This window comes from Etheostoma spectabile, chromosome 21 (assembly GCF_008692095.1).
Source record: "Etheostoma spectabile isolate EspeVRDwgs_2016 chromosome 21, UIUC_Espe_1.0, whole genome shotgun sequence".
In the NCBI taxonomy this organism is placed as follows: domain Eukaryota; kingdom Metazoa; phylum Chordata; class Actinopteri; order Perciformes; family Percidae; genus Etheostoma; species Etheostoma spectabile.
The window spans coordinates 1,877,689-1,886,123 of NC_045753.1; the positions used below are offsets into that span (position 1 = coordinate 1,877,689).

The 8,435-nt window shown below is 41.5% G+C and overlaps 1 long non-coding RNA gene across 1 annotated transcript; it reads left to right on the plus strand.

Moving 5' to 3' along the window:
* Positions 1–340: 340 nt before the first annotated feature.
* LOC116671627 (uncharacterized) lies at positions 341–8,204 on the plus strand. Its single transcript, XR_004327313.1, has 3 exons — positions 341–538; positions 4,364–4,372; positions 8,193–8,204. It is a non-coding gene; the product is annotated as an uncharacterized LOC116671627 (long non-coding RNA).
* Positions 8,205–8,435: the final 231 nt, after the last annotated feature.

The following is an 8,435-nucleotide window of genomic DNA, read 5'->3' on the forward strand; positions in this document are numbered from 1 at the left end:
ACCCCAGATACCTAGCTATGAATATTTTGTAAACCTCTTGTATATTTTACCTATGTAGCAAAGGTACAATTGTAAAAATCAAAAAATCTAAAAAGTTAGCCCCTATGAATGAAAAATTTTAAAATTTTCGAAATGATATTCCTAAATTGATTTTTTGGTTGGATACCAGCAAATTTCCTATAGCATACTTGTATTGGTTTGTACAGGCAGCTCATCGTGTCTTCACCTTTTTCTACCCGACTTTGCTGAAACAGCAGTCTGTTTTATTGGCACGAACAACAGGAGCACTGCTCCTGCTTGAGGCTGTGAGCAATCAGCAGGCACTTAGCCTAACAAGCTAATTAGATCAAATTAGATCAGATTTAACTTTATTGTGATTGTGCAGAGTGCAAGAACAAAGACGACGAAATGCAGTTTGCATCCAACCAGAAGTGCAAGAAGAGCAGAAAAGTACAATGTGATACAAGTATAGACAGGACAGGAAATACAGTGCAGTGTAGACAGTAGTGTACAGTTGGTTTACAGAAGGTGGTTTAGAGTATATTAGCAGTTACCTTATAAGAGAAGAATAAATATGGGTATATAATATGAACAATGTATGAACAACATGACAGATATGGGGTAGTAGCATTGACATTATAATAGTAGTAAGAATAATATTAATGTAAGCAGTGTATTATCAAGAAATTTGACTCAATGATTTATAGTAATCAAGTTACTCAAGCAATCGTTTCAGAGCTAGAGCATGTATTAAAAACACAACAAAAAATGACACTGGACATTTTATATCTCCAGCGGTTAACATTTTGGGAGAAACCAGCTGGGAACTAGAGTTTTAGAAGCTATAGCTTTGAAATTTGCCGTTCACTGTCATTGGCTGTTGAGCCGTCTTTGTGAAATCAAAGAATCCTGTCCCCACAGTGTCTGAGCCGGACATAACCGCCCCTGTTGTCTAGCACAGACAATTATATTTCACACATTTATCAGATATGTTACCTTTATCTTTCAGGGTCTCGATCAGGCAATCGGGACTGATTATAGCTAATCTCTAAAAGACTAAACATCGCCAAAAATTGCATTTTAATATGAGGCGATACAAAAATGTGCGTGTTTGGGATGTCTTGATTGCAATGCACTGTAAGAGAGTCAGTTTAAACTTTACGGAGACAACCAAATTAAATTTGGACTTCTTATGAAGTCAGATTTTCTAGTTTTGATTTGTGTTTATATATTAAGAAAATCACACATATTGAACAGGTGATTGTCAAAGGGTGCGACCAGAGGCCATGAAATGGTTGCCAATTGACTCAATCAGGTTGCCAAGAGCAACCGGGCAACTGGCTACTGTCGATCTCTGGATCGTAGTGATGGGACGTCCTATTGGAACTTCTGCCTGGACCAGCTGTAGACGGTCCAGGCAGGTGAAAAGGCAATCACGATGGGAGCCTGGTATCCAGATATGATAACTTTGCTAAGCTGTAGGATCATTCTGCTAGAATTGGCGTAATTTACTTGAAATGATGTTTCATATACCATTAAGTCATCACACCTGCACCGCCTGGCAGTACCCTTTCTCATCATGCAATATCTCTCTCCTGACAATGAAGAGCCATGATAATAAAGTAATTGTCACTGAGGTGCTCTTGGCCTTGCACAAGATCCCAAATCTCCCTTTTTGGGCTTTTTGCTAGAAGCAGAGCATATGGGTGAAGCAGAGCGGTGAGAATCTACCGCTCCTTGTCCACGGAGCTGTTCATTCTCTCCACCCCCCCCCCAAGCTGCTGCAGGCCGCTCCGCTTAACATCGCTCTGTGCTTAGTCTCGCATTGCCAGATCTTCCTCCACAGCGCTGCGGAGGAGGGTCTGGCTAGTCCACACAGCATTCCAGGATGGGAGAAAAACCTGCTCTGGTTTATTGGCATTTCTCACCGTTTGCTCCAAAACAGTGCGTCGTATTTTTTAGATAAAATGCATCCAACCTCCTTTCATTCCAGGATCTTTGCCAGGAAAATGTCGGCCTGATGGCAGCCAATGCTCGCATAAAGGGAGGGCGGGCGCCGGTCATCTGCATGTACTTGGTGGGAGTCAAATATGGCGGGAGATAGGCACTCAGTACTTCAGTCCAGTTTATCTTCTGACTGAATGAAAAAGTGGCTGTAATGGGAGGTGTTCAGGCAAAGACAATTAGGACTGATGGATCTTACTTAGAGAAGCAGGTGAAAAAAGATCTTTTTGTCTCATTTGTTTGAGCTACAATGCCATATTCCTGCAAGGTGGGAGTTTTAAGGATTGTCACCTTTTTAGAGAGCAAAGAAAGAAACAAAGAAACAGACACATTCAATTTTTTAGCATTTCATTAGGGCACCAACTTGTACATTTGCCCAAGTAATATGTTAATTTATGGGGATGACATTTGGATGAATAGTAGTGGTAAAGCATGCTTCTCACCATTTTTCTTGCACATAAGGTCACACTGTCGCCTTGTTTCATGGCACACTGTGTGCTGCATGTGCTGTGCCGGTGCCGTGCTCCTGATTGTGCTGAAGGTTTGGCGTGTTACCGCTCAAAAAGGCTGAAACGTTTCATCTTGAACCATAAGGGCACTCAGAGAGAGCAGACCTCCGCCAAGGCCAGGCCCTATATTCCAAATGTTGACACAATCCGCCCCGTGAAACATCAGAGAAATTCAGCCATTGATGTTTGAGCCATCAGTCAGACTCAGATGAGGAGTCCTGCAACCGGCGCCTAGCGGACTCACCATCTCCCCGTTTGGCTATCTTTGAAATATCTACAGATAGCACCACGACAAATACCATGCCTTTACCTCTCTACTCGCCAGTAGTCTATTTAAACCTATGTTAATGCACCACCCATGCTTAAAACCATGTTTTGTGATAGATCATATCATACTTGCACCTTTACTACTGTAGCAGAGCACTGTGCTTAACTGTCTGATTTTCTATGTTTTGGGGATGAGGAACTGTAAACACAACAACAGATTATTTTTCATTTGCTGCATTTTCTCACGTTCAGCATGTGCCGTTCATCGCCATGTTGGATAAAGTGAAAGTCACTGTCCTTACCTTCTTGCCCGCAACCTCAGCAATAAAGTTTTTGTAGTCCAGTGCGCTTTCGTGTCGCCGACATTGTTTCCCCCGTCTCCTTCTTCCTCACTTGTGCTCTCGCACGGCACGCCAACGCAACCATGGAAGTAACGTAACATCACACATGGAAAGAAAATATTTTTTTTATTTTTATAACAAACCAGCATTTCATTTTAGATCATATTCAGTGGCATAAAAAAGAAAATGTCCTTTTACACTTTCTGTATACCAAAGGGATTTCCCACCCCTGCTCATGCAGAGCCACTAGGGTTGGAGTGGGACAGTCCCATGTAGCTCTCCTCCTTCAGCCTGAACACATTACCCAGGTTGTAATCAAGTAGTATTTCATGGTGTATTCGGAACAGTTGTCCTCGGCCGTCTTCCCTGTGCTCCTCCTCTTCTCTGGCCCTTTACATCATTTGTCTTTCACACGTCACTTCTGCACCATTTTCCTCTCTTTGCCCCTTGCTGTTGCATCCTCTCAGTGTGCCCTTCTGCTGTCACTACCAATGCTATTGTCATAGCGGGGTTAGTAAATCACATTGTTGTATTTTTCATGTATGACCAAGTCTTCCCGCCCCCTCTTACCTCAGATACACACATGATCTCCATGAATTTCTTTTCTATGCATCCAGCATCTTTTATCCAAAATTAGCGTGTATATGCATGTTTAAATACGTAGGTCAACCAGCAGATTCCAACTCCTTTCCCATACCCAGTAGACACGTATGCCTCTAAGTTGTTTTTTTTGTCGCTGTGTCATGTTTCAGTGTCACGAACGTGCTGGAAAACAGGGTTAGTAAACAGCAGCATGGAGGCCAGTGACACTGTTAGAGTCTTATTGATTACTATTACTCATTGAGCAATTTGGAATGATGTCCAAATATGTGGAGACATGTGTGGAGACAGACTGCATGTGTGGAGACAGACTTAATTTAACGCCACGATGACATAAGTCAAAGGGTTATTAGTGTCTTTCCCTCTCTCTAACCTTCGCGATTAGCCTGTTCCTCTGAAATGACTTATTTTTGTAGACTTTATCGGATGTATTAAACAAAGTGAGTATTTCTGCCTCAGCTGTTGTAGAAGATATGCACAGATGCAGACCAAAGGTGTGAGTCAATGGTGAGGTATTTACCTATGACTGCTGTAGTCTTGTATACATGTGCGTTCTATTTTCTGTCTGATTTCTGATTTCAGAGCAAACTAACAGTCTCTGTGCAGGAAGGAAGATAATAAAGCTAGATCATAATAATAAAGATAATAAAAGTAGATCATGCACATCTTTGCTTAGCGGGTATCTCCCCCCTGTCGGTTAGGATGATGCCTCAGTCGTGTCTCATTTTCTCCTCTCTCTAGACAGCTACAGGTAGGCCCCTGTCCCAGACTCTCCACATATCTTTAACTGTTCCAAAGCCAGATCTAATGAGATTAGATTGGCTCTGGGGCTGCATGAGATAGATGTCACAGTGACACTGAGGTACTGGGAGGAGAGTGGTCAGTCTGTTCTTTTCGTGTTTCATACACCTCCTTAGGCTGACATCCCAGCTGGATTTGCGTGGACAGGACGGTTAGCCTTTAGATAAAAGGACATGGGAACTAACTGTGTTACTAGAAGATTGCAGCACAAGCCTTATTCTGCTGGCCTTCAAAATAATGCTCCGGTGCAGCATTAATGGTGTCAATAAATGTGTAGTTTAAAAATCAATGGAAAGGTTTTAAAGTGCTCATATTATCCTATTTGTGGCTTTTCACTCTCCGTTATAGTGTTATATATCTTTTTTGCGCATGTTATAAGTTTACCAAGTGAAAAAGCCCAAAGTTCCCCCCCGCAAAGGGACTTACCATGTCCAACAGAAAACCCTTTTCACAAACTCCGCTCTACTGTGGTCCAGTCTTTACTCCTGTGACAAACGTGCATCACTTTGTAACACTGGTTATAATGCGTTATAAGGCTAACAGTCCCGCCCACAACGGGTTCCTGAAGTAAAAATACAATGCAATTTCTCCATTGACAATTGGAGTATAAGCCATAAAATGGTAACCGCCGATGGCGGACTTAAAACCAGCTACGACATGACTAAGCGTTTGTATATGCCAAAGGTTCACGGGGCACCAACCTTGTTTTGAGATATGTGTCTTTGATTCGCAATGTCTTGGATAAGGACTTCATTACCCACAATCCCACAATTCCACAGTGATGCCTCTGATTGGTGGAACTCATGCTTGTGAGGAGGGGGGCTGTCGGTACCCGATCTGTGAGCGTGTGCAAGATGTTAATCTTGTTTTACGAGGATTTACCGAGGGGGTAAGCCTCTCCTCGCTACGCGTAGCTCCCATGGCGCCATTTTAATGCTACGAAGCCATCACCCGCCATTAGCATCCCATTGACTCCCATTCATTTTGACGTCACTTTGACAGTGAATAACTTTACATCTGAAGCGTTTAAAGACTCTATTTGTCCATTGTTTATTTCTGAAGAAACACGACAATGTATAAAAGGCTCCGTTACCTTGTTTCCCACGTTATGGCTCCGTAGCAGACGTTTTTGTAAAAATAGGCTAACGATTGTGTCACAACCAAGCGATTTGCTGTTGCATAGTCGACAAATCACCGTATTGTCAGGAGAAGCTCGCAGACAGTTTAGATTTTCATCAGCTGTTTAAGTTTAATTACTGATGTTAACTAGCATGTTAGTTAGCAGTAATTAGCCTCTGCCTATGTTATCTCCTAACATATACCTACCTCTCCGTCTCTGCTGATTGGGAATGATTGAGATTTCTCTTGCACAGCTACCAGAAGACTTACAGCTTTCAGACAGGTTGCCCATGTCACATCTACATCATCAAGCTCAGTTGGAGGCTGCGCAGTAACGCTCAGCATCACCGGAAAAGAGCTTCTAATAGACTTCACTTTAACTGTCTAGGACAGGGGTCTTCAACGTTTTCCAGGCCAAGGACCCCCAAACTGATGGCGCGATGGAGCGGGGACCCCCTAATTATATATATTGTATAAAATTGTGTTATATCAAACTGGTCCTATAGTGCCATGTGTGCATTGATGACTGAAAGACATCTTCTGCCTCCATTTATCTGTTCACTACAGTGTGTTGAATTCATGTTAATGTGCATTTAAAGACATTTCAATTAGTGGAAAAAAATTGCAGGGGGGGGGGGAAATAAAAAAAAAGTCTAATCAACCAAAACTTTCGCGACCCCCATGCAGTACCTCCGCGGACCCCCTAGGGGTCGCGGACCCCTTGTTGAAGACCCCTGGTCTAGGGGATTTACACTACTGCACAAATCACCATCTGTTCCCACGCTTCTCACTCTGTCGCTAAAAAACACAGAGCTCAACACACAGGGTGAAAAGAGGAGCTGAGGCAATGTGCAGTACAACTAAAATATGGTGTTTTTTAAGAATTAAACCACATAAAGCTATTCTGGTACAACCTAAAAATAACCTAAAAATAACTGCAAATTGGAGAGAATTTGACTTGATGTCTTTTCTTGCTTTCACCAGTGTCCCCTAACCCCCTTTTCCCCAGTCTATATACGTCTGCAGTTGCCAGGGGATACTTGAGACTACTCAACTAATATTAAAAAGCAATTGCAATTTTGTTGAAAAAATGAGTCGGCATATTGAGTCACAACTGAAAAAAACATTTTGTGATCAAGAGTGTCTAAAAAAATAACCACAATTTGTGACACGTTTTCCATCACCCAGCAGTGGTTAGTCCACAAGTGAGGGTGGAATACTATATGTTAAAGTTATTATATTTTTGATTAATCATTTGATTTTGACCATATGGCCTCAGCAATAAACAAGCCATTATTTGTCTTCGAGTGCCGTTTAGTGCTCTTCCTTTTTTGTCTTCTACATATAGTATTTTTTTTTTTTAAAGATTCAATTCAGGCACTGTTTTTGAAAGTATAGTTTTAGCGCTGGTACCAGAAAAAATAAACCAAACAATACCCACCCCCAATCTATTTAATCTACCACTCCTCATCTCCTCTCTAATTTCTAGATCCTGAAGGTTGTGCGTATCTTGCTGTTCCTAGGTCTGTGCTCTTCACTGCCAACGACTACTTCTGTCATTTTTATTGTGAACATGATAAATAAAGAACCCTGAACCACAAATAATCGTCTATAGCCACTTAAAGTATTGGATACATGGTAAAAAAACAAAGTTGAAATGATTGAATAAATGGTTGAAAAATGTATTGAAAAAATATCCACCTGTACAGTGTAAAGTAACATCCAATTCATAACCAATTCAAATACAGATTCCCAATTACAGCGACGACTATAATTTGCAATTACAAAGACAAGAAATCAAGAGCAACACCGCATGAAATCACGAGTGAGTCAGCAGATTAGGCGAGGCATGCAGGAGTCCTAATTTGACACTCCTGATGAAATGGAACACCTTTTCCTTTCTCTTTGCTTCAGCCCGTCTAAACACAGACCGCTCATTCAGCTGTTATTGCTCTGCCCAAGGCCGAATTATGACCCCCCCCCCCCCCGAGCCCCAGATAAGACCCCTGAGAGCTGGAGCAAAACATAGGAGCCCTACATCGCTGACGCTATGCATGCAGCGCCTAATCTGCTGACTCACTCGTGATTTCATGCGGTGTTGCTATCGATTTATTTAATTGCAAACGTTTGGTTATAGTCTCTGCTGTAATTGGGGCTCGAAAGGATATGTCTGCATTTGAATTGGTTTTGAACTGGATGTTACTTCACACTATACGGGTGGATATAATTGCAATCATTTCTTTTTATAAAATTGAAGAGCTAACTATTAAATCATTTATCCAATCATTTCAACTTTTTTACCAAAGGGCTATAGTCGATATTAGATAGATAGATAGATAGATAGACAGATAGATATTTATTGATCCCAAAAAAATGGGAAATTATGGTGTTACAGCAGCAAAATCAGTCACACAGCACAGAATGTAAATACAAATGAAATACTAGGATACAATATACATACACACAATATACATGATATTTCCAGGCTCAGGGTTCTTATCTATCAGAAGTAGTTGGTAGTGAAGAGCACAGACGAGGTGAGGAGTGGTAGATTAAATAAAAACAACTCCTAACACAAAGGAAGTGTAAGAAGTGACCAAAGGGGGAAAGTGCAACGTGATGTCAGTCCGACCCTGCAGTGTATCTCTGATTATTTACAGAGTAAAGGGTGGGAAAAGAGAAAAGGGAGAATAAAAACAAACATGTGCAGAGGACGCACATCAAGCAGCTTAATAAAGTGTAAAAACTGAGGTGGAAAATAAACTGAGGGGACAAGTGGAGCAGTGAAAAGGAC